Source organism: Meleagris gallopavo, chromosome 7 (assembly GCF_905368555.1).
Source record: "Meleagris gallopavo chromosome 7, MGAL_WU_HG_1.1, whole genome shotgun sequence".
NCBI lineage: Eukaryota > Metazoa > Chordata > Aves > Galliformes > Phasianidae > Meleagris > Meleagris gallopavo.
The window spans coordinates 15,349,986-15,369,728 of NC_139410.1; the positions used below are offsets into that span (position 1 = coordinate 15,349,986).

The following is a 19,743-nucleotide window of genomic DNA, read 5'->3' on the forward strand; positions in this document are numbered from 1 at the left end:
TTCATGCCCAGTTTCAACACAACTGGGTGTGAATTAATACTCCATAATTCATATAGCAGAGTATCTTATTACAATTATAAAATTTTATTAGTTTTTTTTAATATTTATATTGTTAATTAAATGATGATGAGTCTCATAAATTCTGAACAGTGAATTTTGTTGTATTAGGCACTATTCAGATTTCGTCTATTAGCTAGTTAGGTACACAGTCTTCTATTATTTAATACACCATGTAATAGTGTTGGGCTATGAGTTTTCATCATATGGATTCACTTTTACAGAAAATTTTCATTATCAATTTGTAAACATCAGAGTCAATATGGAAATGTTATTTCCTTTTACAGAGATAAATTTATTGAATGTAAGGTAGAGGTTTTTTAAAAGGCCAAAACAGATCACCTGAAACCTCAGGCGAGTGAACAGTGTTGTTTTTCTGAGGGCAAAAACGTCTCTCCTAAATATTTGTCTGCTAACTTTCCTAAAGAACTTTAGTCTTTAATGTTTCATATCTACCTGTGCATTTCACCTGTATATTTGCATAGAAAGCCTCATTCCAAGTCTCATTCCAGTTTTATGTAAGTATTTACGAGTACTTGAGGTAAAACACATACTTCAGTGTCCTACATTAGAGTAAGATCTATGTAATCTCAGCACATCAGAAGGCATTGAAGATCCGATGCATAGCGGGAATTGTAATTCAAATTCAAAACTGTAATTCAAAATGTGGATTACATTACATTGCTAGGATGAAGAAATCACAATTCTTTTTGTTATTCATGAAATCAAAGCCATGACATGTATGTAAACCTTACAGAAAGATGCAGCAGCCAGAGTGCATTAGATACAAAAGCAACTTGCTCAGTTAGAAAGCGGCAGGCTTTGCATTATATAAACAGTAGAAAATAGTTCTTTTTTAAAAAAAAACATTCTCGAACATATTTCTGATTGATTTGTACAAAAAATTCAATTTGAATTTAATTTTGGATGAACTCAGTGCCCACGCAGGTGAAATTACCTTGAGCCAGGTGAAGGCCTGAGGAGATACACCGATAACTCACCTACTCCCCAGCCTTTGACAATCTTTTGATTACAAGTGGAATAAGGACACGGTCCCAGGCAGAGTCACAGTATAAAGAACATAGAGCCGAGCGCTCTGAAGCAGTGGATTTTGTGTGGCAGCATCCACTTACTTGTCAGGTTCTGCTCTTCTGAGAGTGCAGCCATGGTTCATTAATAATGGAGGACTCACATAAATTCCATACAAAATTGATTTTTGAAAGCGCAAAAGAATCCGACATGAAGTCTTAAAATTACAAACAGACTTCTCAATGATATTTACTTTGCCTATAAGAACACACTGCCCCATAAACAATTTTACTGTATTTCTCCTTGTTAAACAACTATTTTTTTGAGTGTCTGTCCAGCCTTCTTGCTGTGACATGCCACTGTGAGCTGATACATATTTAAAACAATATGTGGACTCCCACATAGAATCACTCAGGTTGGAAAAGACCTTAAAGATCATCAGGTCCAACCACAATCTTGAGTTCCAGCCAAAGGTCTCTCTTCAGCCAGTCCAGCCTCCTTGCCAATCAGCTTGTCTTCCATGACTTGGGGATGGCCAGCTCCTGCACCTTTAAAATTGCTTCCTTAAAGTATTCCCAGCCTTCCTGGGCTCCCACGCTCTCCAAAGCTACCTCCCAAGGGACCTTCTCAACCATGGTCCTAAGTAGTCAAAGTCTGCCCCTGAAAGTCCAAGGTAGCAATTCTGCTGACTCCCCTCTGTGGTTCAACAAGAATCAAGAAATCTAGCATCTCATGATCTGTGCCCCAGATGGCCTCCAACCTTTACATCCCCCACAAGACTTTCTCTGTTAACAAACAGCAGGTCCAGGATTTTGCTTCCCCTTGTTGGCTCCTTTACCAGCTGTGTCAGGAAGTTATCTCCCACACACTCTAGGAACCTCTGGGACTGTTCCTTATCTGCTGTCTTATAAATCCAGCAGATGTCTGGGAAGTTGAAGTCCCCCACAAGAACAAGGGGGAGAGACCTTAAGAGCTCACACAACTGTGTGTGTCTTGTCCATCTCTTCATCCTGGTTGGGTGATCTGTAGGTGATTCCCACAATAATATCAGTCGTATTGGCCTTCACTTTTATTCTGACCCATAAGCTGTCAACCCTATCATCACCATCATTTATTTCCATACATTTCCTCTTCTACCAAGACACAAGACTGTGGGATCTTAGTAGCACATCCCTCTCCTACAAGCACTGGGAAATTACATACAACCTCCATTCTCGTGACCTCAGTTACACCCCCACCCTCCTTCATTCTTAGTTTAAATCTCTATCAATGAACCTTCCCAATTCCCATCTTAAGACCCCTTTCTACTGGTGGGAGAAGTTACTCCTATCGGTTGCCAGCAGGCCTGGTCTCATGCAAACAGAGCAGAGGTCAAAAAACCCAAACCCCTGCCAGGCACACCAGGCTCAGAGCCAGGTATTAATATGTTGGCCCATCATATTTAGTCCCTCATCATTCCCTATACCTGGAGGGATAGAGGAGAACACAACTTGTGCTCCCAAACCCTTTACCTGTCGCCAGAAGGCTCTGAAGTCCTTTTTTGTAGTTTTTAGGGAAGTTCTTCCTATTTCATCTCTGCCTACCTGAAACAACAATAGGGGATAGTAATCTGAGGGTCGAACTAGGGAAGGAGATTTCTTCCTTACATTTCTAACCCAGACTCCCAGAAGGCAACAGACCTCCCTGTATAGAGGGTCTGGTCTACATATTGGCCCTTCTGCTCCCTTCAGCAGAGAGTCATCAATGACAATGACCCATTGTTTTTTCTTCGCCAATGAGGTTTTAATGCTAAGTGAGGTCTGGTTAGACTTTGGTAACACCACCAACTGGAGAGAACCACCATCACCAGCATTGTCCAGTTGTCCCTGCAGAGCAATCTACCTGTTCTGCAGGGGCAGCTGGGAGGCAGGGGAATTTCTGGGAGAGTGTGCCTGCATCTCTGAGCAGGGGCCTTTTGCCACTGCCCCACACCCCCCAGTTCTTCACCATTGTTGCTAGGGGGAGGAGAGGACATGGGGGAACACTGTCAGCCTGCTGCTTCCCTTCTGTCACCTGTTTGCAAGGCAGCAGGGGTGACATGCTCCATGTGGAGCCTCAGCTGGCTGCCAAGATCTCAGGGCCGATAGGGTTTGGCACCAATCAATCTCCTTCTCACATCCCTTTATGCTCTTCGGTCTCTCCACCTCCTCCTTCAGGTCAACCACAAGCCTGAGTAAGTCATTTAGCTGGTTGCATCTTAACAAGTGCTGTCTCCCTCACCTAGCACTGCAAAGGCCTGGCTCTGGTATTCATTACAGCCAGAGACCTGCACACTAGCATCTTCCTTCGGGACCTCAGTCCGGGTCTCCACGTTCTTCTTGGCCGCAACTTTCCTTTTGTGTGAACATGGGACCTCTGGGTCTCCACGTTTTTCCTGGCAGTAGCCTTCCGCCAGGATGCAGCCATGGCAAACCAGCAGACTCACCAGCACTATTCGGGTAGCCTTAATGGGGTGTGACCGATCAGCCCTGCCCTGCTGCCGGTAGTGCTGCCACCGCCCTCCCCCGTTACCAGCCCATTAACGGGTGCCCCCGCACTTATCGCTCTCTTCCCAGCGATAACAATCCTCCTCACTGCGCAGACCCGGGAATGGGCGGCTTACGGTTTCTGCACGTTTGAACAGCCCACGTGATTCACACACCCTGACTCCTCCGCTCCTCCTGCTGGGGGAGGAGGAGCGCCGTTGCCCTCCCGAAGGCATTGTCTAGGCAGGGGGCTGTGGATGCGGAACCGTTCCCCAGGCAACGCCCACGGCACGTCAGCCGCTCTCGAGAGAGCTGCTGGGCTGCTCCGTTATCTCGGGGGCTCCCTGGATGAGGGAACCGACAGCCCCGAAGCAGCGAACCTCAGCGATCAATTTTGTTTCCTATTTCAAATTGCAAGCGGCAATATCATTTTCATCACATAGGTGAATGATGTTAATGGCTCATTATCTAGTGAAAGAATGTTAACTGTGGAATTTCAAACATACCGTTTGGAAAAGAGTGAACATGCTTCTGTAGCAGAAGAGAAATGTTCTTGTCCTTTTCTTTAAGCTTTGGGGAAAAAAAAAAAAAAGAAAAAAAAAAAGAAGAAAAAAAAAAGACTGTCGAGTACAGATCAAAGATTCCTGGAGTTGAGGCCCAGGACAGGGAAATGGGAGAGCTTCATTTTCATTGTTTGGAGCCCACAGATTTGTCTGTGACTTGAATTATTTTACTAAATGCTTGATTTAACCTCCCATTCACTGAAAAAAAAACTTGATAAAAATAATTGCGAGTGTAACTTTACATTCAACCCTTAATCATGCCTCTCATCAACAATATGCATGTACAAACAGTTTTAAAGCAGTTTTAAAAGACTGAAGATATTTCTTATTGCCAGAATAGGCCTGATAATGAGTCTCAGGAAAACAAATTTGATGTTTGCAGAGATCTCACAAGTATTCTGCAAATGCACATCTTTTTGTTTTCGCTGTGGATGACTGAAGCATTTTAGGTAACTGAAGTCAGAGTGTATGGCTTCCTTGCTTAATGCAGCACTTCCAGTACCAATGTACTGACAAATAGCATATCTTTTGTTGTGTAGCCGTTCACTCCCCAGCAGCTGGACTGTAGCTTTTGACTTTGTTATTCTGACAAACCTGTCAGGATTATGAAGTTCCAGAACCACTCCATGTTAAAAGATCAAAGAGATGGCTCTACCAATTAAACCTAGGGGTTTTATAGGAATATGAAAGAAGTTTTAACAGCCCTATCCAACATTTGCTACTACTTTTATGACTTGAAAGTTAGAGGCTCCAAGAAACTAGCAGTTATTTTCTAAGGTGTTTCCAACAGAAGTGTTGAAATTTAGTAACTTGGAAAAGTAGGAGAACTGCAGAAAAAGCTAGCTGACTTTATATGTTACTTAACTACGGGTTCTTGATCAACTGAAGCAAGCTGTTTCTGCTTCTGGATTTATAGTAGAATTTGAATTTTGCATGGATTTCTGATTGCTCTTCAGTCATGAGCACTTTAACACTTCACCTGGAAGGAATTCAGGATTACACTGTTCTAAAACTTCCCTTAAAAGTCCTGCTCTAGGTATAAGCACAAAACCCAACAACTCTCACCTCCTCAGTAATCTTTCATAACAATCAAAATATACTTCTAAAACCAGTGACTTCTAGCCAGAAGAGCACCACGTATCTTCCAGCCAGTGTTTACTAAAGGAATCTTACTAGCAGCTTTTGTAACTTTTACTACAATCATTTAGGAACTTGCGTATAAACGCTTGGATAATAGTTGAGCAATCTTCCATGCTCTTTGATTGCTCCAATAGCTGATCAGACTTTCCAAGCACACATGTACGTTCAAACTTTGCTACCAGCAATAAGGAAAGCCTGTTTTTTCCCCTTTGGATTTACTGCTGAGGTATGGAGTGATGGAGTGTTGCTGAGGAGTAGCAATTGCTTTTAAACAGGAGGTTGGATGATTAGGTATGAACTAACTAGTTAGTAACAAGTTTAGAGACGTTATGAGAGAAAGCATATCTAGCAGAATAGTTTGCTGAGAGGCATTCCTCCAGGGAGAATAATGTTATCAGATAGATGTGAGATGTGTGAGGGGAATAGGGCACAGAGAAAGAAATATGTTATCAGAGCTGCTGACTGGAAGTCAAAGCTACTAGGGAGCTGAGTAGTAGAAGTCAATAACTACCAGATGTCCCATAAACTAATATATATTTCATGGAGATTACTAAAATATGGAGCCACTGTTCTGATAAACAATGGCTACACTGGAACTGAAGAGGAAAACACACCAGTAAAGGAAGACCTTTTTTCTGAAATGATCTTTCTTAACATGTGACCTGTGCTGCAGTATAATCCTTTCCCTGATAGGCTGGCCAGAACACTGAGCTTTGGTTCTGCTGCTTCATCATCACCATTTAGCACTAGATAACGATGAAATAAATGTGAGAATGCTACAACATGGGAATAAATGCCATTACACACCGCTAACAAAATGAGCAGGGCTAGACAATCAGTGGTTATGGCTCAGCATTTTCTGGATAGCTATCCCATGCAGATTTGTTTCTTGAATTTCTGCAGTACAGCAGGATTTGTTTGTGAGACATAAAGCTTAGCATTCAACGGATATTGGTTCTTCTGTTCAAAGGAAGTTCTCTGAAAATGAATTTTAGTAGTTATAGTGCTGCTTCACTTAAATAAATAACTACCCAAGACATCTTGAAGTGAAGAATGATGCTTTGGCTTCCTGTAGTAGGAAATAAGTTAGATGGAAAGGAGGCTGCATCTCCACTGACCAGTGCATCTCACTGACCAGTATGTGAGTAGATGATACAAAATGTATTGCAGCCACAGGTTACTTCTGCATAAGCAATTTCTGCCCAGCATATAATATTGTGGCAAATTCTCCAATATTCTTGGGTTATTAGACTTGTCTATATATGAAAATTTATCTGTCTGCTTTGTAGTATATGCACTTTGTTGCATGACGTCAAATCAAACAAAATTCACCTTGGGTTGGGAAGATGACACTTAGCTCTAAGACATATTGGAAATGCAAGCCGTATTCTTCAAATTTTTATTTTTTAACTTTTCAGGATTTCAGCACTGTTAAACCCTGAGGTACTGGGACATATACATACAGCCCAAGGTAAGCAGCTCTATTTTTTTTCTTTTTTTTCTTTTGGACCAGTTTTGAATACATCTTGCACACCTTAAGCAGAGACATTACAAAAATTAACGCTTATTTTTATAAGCACTGTTAACAATTCAAGTGACAGCTGAACGCTGATCACAGCAGAAATGTAAGGAAGTTGAAAGCACTTGCTATGCATATTTGGAATGAGAATGTTACGTATTTTTCCCCTTTCTTCTGAACATCATTTGCACTGTAATGCTGTGACGCAGACTATTGCCCGCTAACAGGGGTGGAAGCTAAATGGCCAGTTGCAAAATTTGGGATGATAATGTGCCACATTGAAAGACAGCATACTGTACAGTTTACCATGACAGCGAAGAGGCAAGCAGAGGTTGTTGTGGAGATTCTCTGTGAAGAGCTAATGTCATGTTTCTCTAAGTAACCATGTCTGTAGGAATGTGTTTTGGGAAGAGCTGGACAGAAAGTTTTCTCTCAATAACTTATTTTTGGAAAAATGTGCTTCCTATTAAAAAAGTATTTTGTAATGTTGTTAGAGCTGGGTTATTTTTCCCCCATAAGAATCCATTAGGAAAATCTGATGTCTTTTAGAAACATGCTAAACTATGGCTTCCCACTAAATATATTTTTCAGCACATTAGGAGGCAAAAATTTTTCAATAAAAAACTTTAAAATATTCCAGGGTTTTATGGAATAAAGATCTGTTTTTGACTCTTAGGAACTAAAGAACCTTTAGATTCAAATATCCATGGTGGATGTTATTGATGTAGAATATATATTGATTTTTTAAATTTGCTTACTGTATTTTCAACAAGCTTCAGCACAAAGAGAATTGCTTGGAAAATGAATGTTCACAGATATCTGTGAAGGCTTCTGTGAGCCTGGTCAAAGATCATTTAGTACCTGCACATGCCTAGGAATGCAGAGCTTCATTGGCAAACGAAGCCCTGGTTCTTATATACTGGTCTCTGCTTCAGAAGGGAAAAATTACGATACACTAGTCAACTACAGGCTAGCTCAACAGGCTTTGTCAAGTGGAAAAATGATTCTTTCTTATGTCTTGTATCAATTTTTCTTTTGTACCAAGTAATAACATTATAAAAGCATTCATCTTCCTGTCCAATATATCCAAAACTTTGACTATATAATCAACTGCAACAGGATGTTTTTAATCTTTTTTATTTAATATTTTCCAATGTGTTCACATCCTGCATTTTCATGTGGTGTGGACAGCTCGTGATACTTGATGCTTTTCTGAAATTGTGAGATCTCTAGGTTCTGCAGCTGCTTCTGTCTTTATTATATCTATGCATTTAGATATATATATTTTTTGCTATAGAGCAAATATTAAAAATACAAACACTGCAAGGTTAAAAAATCAGTACATTTACCACAGTAGTTTAAAGTTTTGGGGTTTTCTGGCCAAGAATTTCTGAATCCTTTGCTTAAAACAACTCACTTTTAGTATGTATGCTGAATTCAGATACTTTTAATTACTACTCCAAAACCAAATTTCGTGTTTATAAAATTTAATGTCAATAAAGTGACAGTTTTTTTTAAACATGCCAATATTGTAATGCAGTTCTAACAGGGCCAAACATCAATTACAGGGTTAAAACTCTGCTAAGTTGCAGAAATTCCATTTATAACAGTTGGAAAATTTATGTTATATAAGAACCCATGACGTAGTGCTTTTGTGAGTTCATCAGGTAATTTTAAAACAGTGACAATCCACTTTAGTGACTGTGATGCGTGACAGTCTTCAAGACAAGAGGTCTGATCCTTTAAAACATTTTTCCTGATTATATTTCAACGTATCAGAGAGAGCAATTAACATTTCACACTTCTCCCCATTCCTTTGCTTGTATAATCTGTTCTGGAAAGTATTAAGCTGCATTGGGCTGTAACTCAGAAGACTTCAGTTCCATCTGAGTGTCTCCCAGTCTTTTTGACTGGTGCAAGTCACCCTCCTATGCCCAGTTTCTTACCTGTAAATTGATTATGGCAACTATTTGCTCCAATTGCCCAGGTAACCATGAACTTTGGGAATACAAGCTGTGTGTAAACGGTAGCCAGTACAATGGTAGATGCCTTTAAAATCTCCCGTATCCAGAATTATATAACAATAACGTAAAGCAATTGTAAAAACAGTGGATACTTTTCTGTCTACTGTAAACATTCTCACAAGAACTGTGTGGAAAACAGAAGGGGAAAATAAAGACACGTTGTGGAGTTCCACTAGGAAAGCTTGAAAAAACAGTTTGGACTTGAGACTTACGATAACCTATTTCCCTGTCATCAAAGGCAGTGCCTGTTTTTGAGGAAAAGCAGTAATAAATGCCACAAAATATTTTAAAGGGAGCACTATATGAATCTACTGTGTTGTGTGGATACTGTTTGTTTCTGGACTAGGAACCGGAGTCTGAAACTTGGCAGGAATAAGATGGCCTGTGACTAGCTTCATGCACGTCTTGGCTTCCTACTCTAAAGGAAATCATTTGATAAAGCTGAGCAGATCTGTTTTACTTTGTGTGATATTTGATGAACGAGAAAATCTCTAATGTTTGGCTAACCTTTCAAAAACTTTATTGTGCTTTCACTGTTTAGGGAAATTTTTAAGTTAGCATTAGCGTGAAAAACTACAGATGTTAGTTCTTTCTCTTTTGTCTAAGATCAGATTTATCTAGCTAACCAACATTAAAAATGTGTAAATTTCTGGCAAACACAATGAATCTTGAATATATTAAGGAAACAAACAGATGAACCATCTGGAAACAAGACATAGATCTGAAATAACTATGCCAGTGGCACAATCCAAACATAATCCCTGGCATAATTTACACAGAGCAACCATATCAAGAGCCAGAAACTATTCTTTCAGAAGGCTGAGTTCAATAATGACTGCACATTACCATTCCACTTGCTGGGTAAATATTGACAAAAGAGTGGCACATGCTGTAGAATTGTATCTACATCCTCCATTCCCTCTAGGGAAGTGTCTGTATTCTGAATTTTCTCTACTTTTTTTTTTTCTTTTTGTCTTTCTCACCTCCTTCACATCTCAAATTATTTTATTAGGTGTAGCCCTGCAACTGCAGGAATTGCTTTGTTAACTTTGATTTTTTTTTTTTTTAAATAACTGATACATTATACACAATATAATTCATAACTGATTATGCACACAAATGCTTAATATTATGTAAAATGTGACAGTTTGGTAAGTGGAGAAAATTTGCACATCTCCATTAAGTAGACCTTAATTTTACCGAACACTATTAGAGATTCACACCCAATTTATCAGTATTCTCTTTTAGCTATCACGTGAAGAGATTTCAGGTCAAACAAGATGGTCGCATAATCCCCATGCAAACTGCTTGTCAGAAAAAGTGCTAGGTTTTACTGTTACGTAAGTAATGAGTTTCAGCTGGGGGCATTCTCCCATGGCAGTGAATTGTTTTGGTAGCTCTCACTTTCATTGGCAGTGATCATGGAGCAACACAAATTAGGTCCTGTATTCTTTACGTCTCTACTTTGCTTGCAAAGGAGAGACTCCTCAACAAACAAAACATGTTGAAAAGTGTTCGCAAGGTGTTTTGAATGGTGAATATATTGCAAAGCTGGATAGGATCTAGGTTGCATTATATCTTAAAAAGTGACTGATTTAAGCCCCTACCTAATGTATTTTGTAAGTTAGCATTAATTTGACTTGCTGAGTGGGTGGAATTTATGTATGTAATGCATTGCACTAGGCAAATATAAACATCCTCCTTCAGTAATAAAGGCGAAGGCAGGCTCCATACTGGCAAGACAAGTATTATCTTCAAAGATTAACTTAATTAATATCCATCTGATTCCTGTGGCAGAATGATGCAAATGACCACTGCCAGGAAATACAGTTCTGGCATTTGATTTCAAGCCGATTTTTATTGTTTTTATTTTTAATCTCTGCTCAGCATTTGTCTCATCTATTTCAACGTCATCCCATTTTCCCCCTATCTCTCCTTCCCCCTTTTCTGTTACTCTTAACATCTTAGTTTTCTATTTCCTCAGGTATTTCAAATTATCTTGGTTCAAAAGGTTTTATCACCTTTCCTTTCACTTTTGTTCTTGCTTCCATAACATGCAACAACAAACATTAAAATGCTTTCACTAGCACTTACCAGTATGTCAGACAAACATAATCACAGCAAGTATAGGCTTTGCTCTGGAAAGCTCCTACTTTAATTAGATTTCCAGAACAAATTTTAGAAACATTTAGGACATGAAGAAAAGGAAGAGAATTTCCACACTGGTAACAGATTTGGAAATAGAACTTATTTATGTGTTTCAACTTATTGTGATACTTACTTATTCTACTGATACTTCCTTTGCTTCTCCTCTTTCCATAAAAAATTTGGCTTTATTTTGCCTTGGAGGAAAAGATGCCATGTTTATTGTAAAAACTCTTCTACACAAACAAGGGCCTGACTTACTGAAATGAAGCTCCATTGCTCTCAGAACTGAGCCTATACCAAAGACCTAGTTGGGACTGTACCCAAATTATAAATTATATTTGTTATTGATATAGCATATTTTGTAGCCTGATCATGCCTCTTCAGTATGAGTTTAAGAAGACTGTTTGGTAATCAGCATAAAATGAAGTCAGTTTCAGTCTGTGCAAATGGGTTGGATGATGATTTAAACAGGTAGATGAGATTTCCCTTCATTTGTGTGGAAGCTCTGTGTGTGTATCTAAAGATAAAACGTGTGTCGAGTATTCTTTTTTTTTAATTTCCCCTCTTTTTTTTTTTTTTTTTTTCACTTTCAGGATTATCTTTTTAGGGGCTGGAAAGTGTTTACTCTTTCCAGAATCTATGGAAATAATGATCTGTGAGTGTATCTTTGCCTGTGAGGTCAGCCAAAGGATTTTTGCCATTTCTGGAATAGATTCTTAAAAGCTCTAAGTATTCCAGATCCAATCAAATTCAAGAGAACTTATATGTTACAAGTATAACCCAGAGCTCTGTGAATCAAAACAATGCATTCCCTCACTAATAATGGAAAAATCTGGGGTTTTGGCAGATGAAATCTGTTTGCCTGAAGTTTTGACCCTGAACACTATAAGCCTAAACAATTACATCTATTCAAGTGAGCTAAACAAATGTACGGAGGCAAATGAAGTTCCACAAATGCTTAAGATCTTTCTGGCTAACTTTTTGAAAGATATGCTCCAGTTCAACCACAAATTACTTGGCTAGACACTGAAATTGCTGGGTGAAATTCTATGGTCTGTATTTTACAGCATTTCAAACTAGATGATCACAGTAGTCACTTCTGACCTTGAAATATGTGGGTTGGCTGTTAACCCAAGTTAGCAATGCCAGTGTGAGGAATATAGGAATGTAGGATTTTTTTTAGCATATTAAAACCTGTTAGGTTTTTAATTTTAATTTTAATGAATGCCCCATTTAAAATAAACAAGTTGTCTGGAAGTGCTAACAAACTACTGACAGTACTTAATCAATTCCCAATTCAGTGATAAGGACAAAAAAAAAAAAAAAAAAGCAACAAACTGCTTAGTGGGGAGGTTTTTCTGTCTTCCTTTTCTGACTTGATATTTTCTCAAAGTCTTCCTATTGCTGAACATTTATGGACTCCTTATATTATAGAACCTGCTTGACCATAGATGTAGTATTCACTTTTGTGGGGCTTGTTGTAAAAAATGTTACAAAATAGTATGTTTGAAATTAAACACAGGGAATATCCCTATGATTTTCCATCTTTAATTTATTACTTTTTGTAGTTATAGAAGGAGAAACTGAGCTCTCTTTTCCATTAAACCAATTCTCTAATATTATTCCAAAGGAGAAGTTTTATATAACTTTTGTCAAGAGAACTTGGATAAGAGAACTTATCCTGGACTGCTTACTTGGGTAGGCATCCACATAATTCTCCCCTTTTCCTGAGGTGTAAAACATGCTTTTTAATTTATATTTTTGATGCACTGGCATTTTGAAGCACATTTAAGTATCTGCTACATCAGTTTTTTTATTCCCTCATACTGTAATAAGCATTTAATTGCAAAGGAATTTGCCACTTTTAAACTTTCAGCACAAATTCAACATACAGTTGTATAAAGAGTCCAACATGGACAACTAGGCATCTAGGGCCTCAGGTGAGTCGGTTGGGGCTGTTCAGCCTGGAGAAGAGAAGGCTGCAGAGAAACCTGAAAGCGTCCTTTCAATATCTAACGGGGGGCTATAAGAAGTGGACAGAGTCTTTGGCAGAGTCTGTTGTGATAATCCATTTAGATTGGATGTAAGAAAGAAGCTCTTACAGTAAAGGTGGTGAGGCACTGCTCAGGTTGCCCAGGGAGGGGGTAGATGTCCCATCCTTGGATACACTCGAGGTCAGGCTGGATGGGACTCTGAGCAACCTAATCTAGCTGTAGGTGTTCCTGTTCATTGCAGGGGTTTGGACTAGATGACTTTTAAAAGTCCCTTCCAACTCAAATAATTCTATGATATTTCTTAATAGTTGTGTACTTAAACTCCATTATACTCTTCTCATTAGCTTCTTCTAAACTGAATTTTAGTGATGTATTTCTAGGGTAACTTCTGATTCTGTTGGTGAGGGAGGACTTAATGGTTTTGAGGGTGTTGCCTTTTTGTTACCTCAAGCAAAAGTATAAAGAATGTTATTTACATCTTTGTTTATTTCTTAGGCTTTTAACTGCTTTTTCTCTAAGCTGCAGGTCAGAGGTGGGAAGAATAGAAACAGTGTTGCTTAGGCTGGGAGGCTATATTCCATCCCTGTTACACTAGTTTGAAATATCTTCTTTCCTGTAAAACAGGAGAGAATTGGCTGCTCTGCTTAACTGTTTGTTCAGGTGGAAAGTGTACTTTTCCTGAAATGTGAATTTTTAGGGTTTCCTTCTTTCTAATATGAATTCAGAATTCATTTTCAGTGCATAACCATTTGTTTCTAGTTGGTGAACGAGGCTGAATGCCAAGAATATAAAACTACAGTACATTTTATATTTAAGTGATATCACTTTGTGCACCCAGGGTAGTTTCTGGTGCTGGTGTCAGTGGGTATTTTGCAATGTCATCTCACAATGAAATTCAAAAACATTGAAAAGGAATCTGTCTCAAGCATTTCTGACAGCTTGTATCTTCCATTTGGATGATTGGCTTACTTAAAGTCTTGCTGTGAGTTGTATTTCTGCAACATGAAAGATTTACTATTTTTTCACATTTTACAATTTTTATCAAGTAGTTTTGGTGAAGTGAAAGTACTGCTGATTGTACAGTGAAATGCAGAAAGATAAAAAGTACGAAGTGTTACATGTTTACCTGCAGATTGTGGTGAAAAATGATAGACATGGAGATCTTATGGTCTCCCTGTTGTTTCACCATAGCTCATCCCAATCAGGAATATTATGTCTTAGATTACAAGAGGGCTCTCTAAATCAAGACACTGAGTCAGGAACATAAACCATGTACTTATCAATCGTATATGCAGAGAACTGCTTTAAAAATCTGTCCCTGCATTCACAGTAGTCAGTTTCTTCCTTGATTGCTTCAAGTCCAACTCAAGATGCCAAAAGGACTGTGCTTCAGTGGAACAATGACCTAAGCAGCCTGGATATACTGGCATTAACCAAGAAGCGTTCTGCTTCTACTTAATGCATTTTGTTTCCATCATGTAATGACCAATGTATTTGATCACTGAAGAAGTTTTTAGCTGCCACAGTCAGCTAAAAAAAAAAAAAAAGATCCAAACTATACGAGAGTTACCATTTTTAAAAATCAAACCCAAAGTTTTGGTTTGTACTGCTTTCGAAACAGCAGAACAGTCATTACACTATGCTTTCTGCAGTATGATGATGAGCAAATAATTTCTGCATTTTATTAACTGTTTTTTTTTTAATGTTCTTAGACACTTTCATACAACTCATACGACTGCTTTCCACCAACTAGGAACTTGAATGACTTCAGTGCGTCGGAAAGTTCCCATTATCCTAGAACAAGTCAAGACTAGAAAGGCAGTTGTGACTTCTTTTTTTCTTCTCTCTGATAAACAAAAATAGAAGATTCCCTAAAAGCTTTTAGATTACTAAAACAGGTCTTCTGCTGACAAGGTAACTACATGTGTTCTGCTGTCTTTCAGCTTGCTTTTTCCAGTCCAGTATTTTCCTCTTCTGGACTGTATGTCAGCCAACCAGTGTCATCCAGGCCCCAGTCTTGGCTAGACATCGAAACAGACAGGAAGCAACATAGCCTGGATCTAATGAAAAAAAGATGGGGAAACTGCCATGAGTATCCTGATGACATCCCAGACTGATCTTTTTGGCCTCTTCTGGAGAGACAAAGGTATCGAATAAGATTAGAGAAAAACTGATCATCTTACTATCAACCCAGATGATCTGTTCATTTTCTCTTCACACCCCCCTAGTTTTTTTCATTTAAGACTTACTGAGTTTGGAAGTTATACCCTTTCTTTTTGGAAGTGAGAAAAATAATTTTCTTAGCTCTTGATGAATTTGTCTATTTTACTGATCATTCCAGATGGTTGGATCCTGTTTTCCCAATGATGTACTAGCAGATGAATGTAATTAACTGGATTATCTCTGAGTAGGAGTTATATAAAACTATTCAGAAATAGAAGACTCAATGAGGGTATTTCCTCCTTTGATATGTCTGACTCCTATTGATTTGAATGAAAATGTATGTACATCTGAGGTACAGTTTACATGGAGAATCTCTGGTTTGATCTACTAAATTAGATGAAAGATCAGGAGACAAACTTTGCTTCTGATAAAGATCTCATTTTGCAAATAGTTTGAAGTACCTCAAGTTTTTCAAAATGCATCATGTTAACAGATACTGCTCATTCTGCAAATAAATAATTTATCCAGTAAATAGTAACTGATTTATCTAATATACAATTAGATAAGTCAAAGAAAGAAAATTCTTAATTATTCTTTTGTTTTATTTCCCCTTATCAAGGATAAAAGGAAATTATTTGTGGTCTACTATATGTGACGACTTTACAGTTATAATTAGTCTATTCAGTTTGCAACCCTTGCAAAAATACAGAAACATTCTCAAAGTAACAGAATTCTCTTGGCGTTCTCTTTACTATTATTTCTCATGAGTTCTCAATCTCAACATTTTTGCCGATTAACGCACAAAACTCGTGCCTCATCTGCTTTCAGCAAGGAAGGTAGGGTAAATGCTCCTAGATCTTTCTTAAAATAAGGGGGCCCTGGTGCAGGGTTTGTGTGAAAAAGCTTTATAGCGGCTCTTGATGCCGTTCCAGAACATCCACCCTTTACAGAGAGCTCTGTTTCACTGCTGACAAAAGTGGGTGAGGAGTCCATCATGCAGCTGTGCCTCAGCTGCTGCACTCCTTATTGCTCATCGCAAGGAATTGCCCTGTTCTGTTTGTTCCTTCTCTGCTGTCTACTCTCTCCTATAGGAATCACCTTATCTGCTGGACCAATGAGACCATTAATGGAAACTCTCTAGTATGCCATCAGAGCCCCACTTCTTGATCAATAGTTATTTACTTCTGAGAGGTCAGAGCTTGGCTAATATAGCTGAATAATTTTATTGATAGATAACATAACAATGAAAAATAAACTTTGAAATAGAAGATGAATGAATTCAGCACTTTCTTCAGGGATGAATATTATTACTTGAAAATTTTAATAGCTGGTGGAATGCTGAAAGGGCAGACAACAAAAGCATTGAATAATTGTCCTAGGACTATAATCAGACTTCCATTATTGACCTCTGCTAATATTCTACTGTAACTGTCTGCTAAATTGGTTCCTTGGGGCTTGAAATATACAGCGATGTTATGAGTTCCTATTGTAAATTGCCACACAGAAAAGTAGCAAGTCTCTGAAATAGTGCTGGCCCTCGTCTGATCAATACTCAATTCTAAGCAGTGCAAGAGGCAACTGTTGCCATAGAAACATTGATGTCACCGAGGTTGAACAGTGGCTCTTACAACAAATCATTTCCTTTGAGCAGTTGTAATTGACTATATGTACAGTTTGCTGTCACCTGAGACTATTTACATCAAGCCAGTAACAGAGCTGCATTAGTTATTCTGGAAGTAAGAGGGTTAGCTCTTCTTTTTGTGACCTTACAAATACCTAGGAGGATATTGCCATAGCAACTGGCAATATAACAGGATGAACATTAAGGTAGCTACATAATGCAGTGGCATTCTTTTGGAGCATCGGAGGTAGTTCTAATAAACTTTATCTAGCTGCTGCATAATATAAACATGGCATTAAATATATCTCTGTCACAAGTTTTGTCTTCCAGAACTGTTACCTTTGGCATAGGTAAAATCAAATCTTCAAAACTTGCCACGGAACTTAAAAGCTACCTGTTTTGTACTGAGATGTTACCAAAAATTCTTTTCAGGAGAGTGAATTTAGAGTGGAGAGCCTTTTTCTACTTTCAGATGTAGCGCTGATCTGCAGGCAGCACTGGCTTCAGAATTTGTCTCAATTGGTAAGGCACATTTTTTCATTTAGCAGGGGATTATTTATATGTATTTTTTTTTAAATAAAGTCATTCAAGTGGTTAAATACATTCTGATATTCTGTCCTTTCCTGTATGGAGGTTTAGAGTAGGCACTGCATTAGTTCCTGTAGTGCTGCCCGCATTGCAACTGCCTTTGTTCTGTGAATGATTCTGCAGGAGCCGATGGAACATCCCTGTGCCCTGCAGTGCCTGATAGTTCCACACAAGGCTGAGATCAGGTTGTAAAGCACCCACGGTTTCCAGCAGCACCCGAGCTGTTCAAAGGAAAACCACAGTAATACCTAACTCTCTAAAGCTCTCTAAATGCAAATTGCTGGCCTTGCCATGAAAATATATATTATAGTACTTTTTAAAAGAGTGGTATCTGATGTGATACCATAATTACCCAAACCTGTTGTGTTGTGTGGAGGTAACATAAATTTAGTGACCTGTCTCTCAGTCGCATGGACTAACATTCTCTGATCTGTCAATAATAAAAATGTTGTGAGTGTACAAGCTACTTATTTTCATACTTAAATAGCAAGCATCCATATGCATATATTTGCAATTACATACACTGTCTTTGTGTTTTTTATTGTAAAATATAAAATTAATATGATTGCTTATTCTAACGATACGATATTTCTGTAGGCTTAAAAGCCTCATGTAAGTAGGGAAGAAATGATTGAAATATGCAGGTTTTTAAAATACAGTGCCAGTGAAATCTCACAGCATCTCACACCTCTCTCTTCTTTCACAAAAGGTTATGTGTATGTGTTTATGATCCTGTTTATGATAATATGTGGCTGACGTATGGAAATTCATAGCCACAAGAGATTGAGTTCTTCAAGACCTTTCTAAAAAAACGACAGCAACAGAGCTGTTTTAAAAGTAACGTTTGTATGGCTAGGACATATTAGAAAAAGGTTATTTTCATATTCTTGGACATACCTGTCTGATAGGAAGGAAGAAACTCCCTTTATTCTATCTTGGAAACTTTTCAGGGTTTCTTGTATCTTTTTCTGAAATGTCTATTACTACTTACAGCTACAGACAAAGTCCAGGGGAATTACTGCACCAGTACAGCAGTTTGTATACAAGAATGGTTTGAAAAGTTACTGCACCATGAGCGTTGCCTGTGTCTTCAGGTGATATTTTCTGCTGTTTAAAGATATGCTTTCTGGGAATGTATTTTTGAAATGCAACATAAAATCACAGCTGTGTAATATACAGTATATAACAGTAACTGAAAACAAAGTATGTGCTGACATTTTGATTTAGGTACAATAAAATTAATTTACAGTGAAGAACCAAGAAAGCCACATTCTTTCCTTCAGTTTCAAACACAGACTTCCTCCCTCCCTCTCCTTCCTTTTATATATTTTTTTTTTCCTAAGGAAGGCCACGTAACTGTTCTGGAGCGAAGAGAGCAATCTTCAATGTTATATCATTTTTGTGAGACTGTCACACAGATGACTGGGAAAGAACATAGTACTGTTGATACATTTAAAAAGTTCTCCACTAGAACCCAAATGAAAACAGACTTTTTTGTATTCAGAGACTGTGCAGATGAAGTTTTGTCTGTGATTCAGTTCTCATTTTGTTTCTGGGTGGCCATGTCAGCTGTTGCTTGTTGTCTAGTTCTTGTTTTGGAATGAGCAGTGTTCTGCTTTGCTCCCACTGGAAATGTTGGTGTTAGCTGACCCAGATGAGGCGGATCTATCTGAATCAAACAACTGGGGTAAATTCTGAATTGCTTTGAGGCGAACTTGAATAAAAATTTTAATTGAGCAGATTGAGATAACTTATATTTAGACCTTCTAATTCTGTGTAAATATTAGAATTCTGAAAAACAAGGTCAAAGCATGAACTGTAAACAGTGTGGTATTAACATCAGACACAAAGGAACTCAGAGAACTATTTCTGTAAATAACAGGCATACTTCATGAGAATGTCACTATTTTGGTAACTGTGAAATGTCAGCCCTTTGCAACATAGTGGTGAGGATGAGTAATAAACATGGAGTGCTGAGCGGTAGGCAAAGTGGTGTATAGAAACAGCAGCACCACTAGTAAAAAGGATTGAAATTCTTCTCTGCCATTACAGATGTCCTCCTGTACCCTTCATGATTCACTGGTAGAGAAATGCAGACACAGTACTGATAGCCTCTCTGCTGAACTGCAGGGTTTGGGACAGGAAGAAGTATTTTATACATTAGATGTGCTAATGCAGGCCAGGACTGTAAACTGTGAGATCAGTATAGCCAAGGGACAGCTCTTGGAGCTGATGAGCTCTACAAATGTGTGTGTGAAACTCTCAAAAGAAAGTTTTAGGTTGCTGGTAGTCTTTGGCCAGCACTGTATATAAACTTTCCATGACCCACAGACAGCTTTGCTTGCGGAGAGCACTGAAGAGGTTGAAAATGAGGGTAGCATTCTCAGGAGATG

At 38.4% G+C, this 19,743-nt stretch overlaps 1 long non-coding RNA gene across 6 annotated transcripts in view; it reads left to right on the forward strand.

Moving 5' to 3' along the window:
• LOC109368526 (uncharacterized) overlaps positions 1 to 19,743 on the forward strand; it is a 379,404-nt gene that overhangs the window by 114,481 nt on the left and 245,180 nt on the right. For 5 of the 6 annotated variants that reach the window (XR_014884408.1, XR_014884410.1, XR_014884413.1 and 2 more), the window contains exon 3: positions 6,712 to 6,764. This is a non-coding gene — a long non-coding RNA (uncharacterized LOC109368526). Of the gene's footprint in view, positions 1 to 6,711; positions 6,765 to 14,921; positions 15,125 to 19,743 lie in introns of all 6 variants that reach the window. The other variant, XR_014884414.1, reaches the window with a different exon arrangement.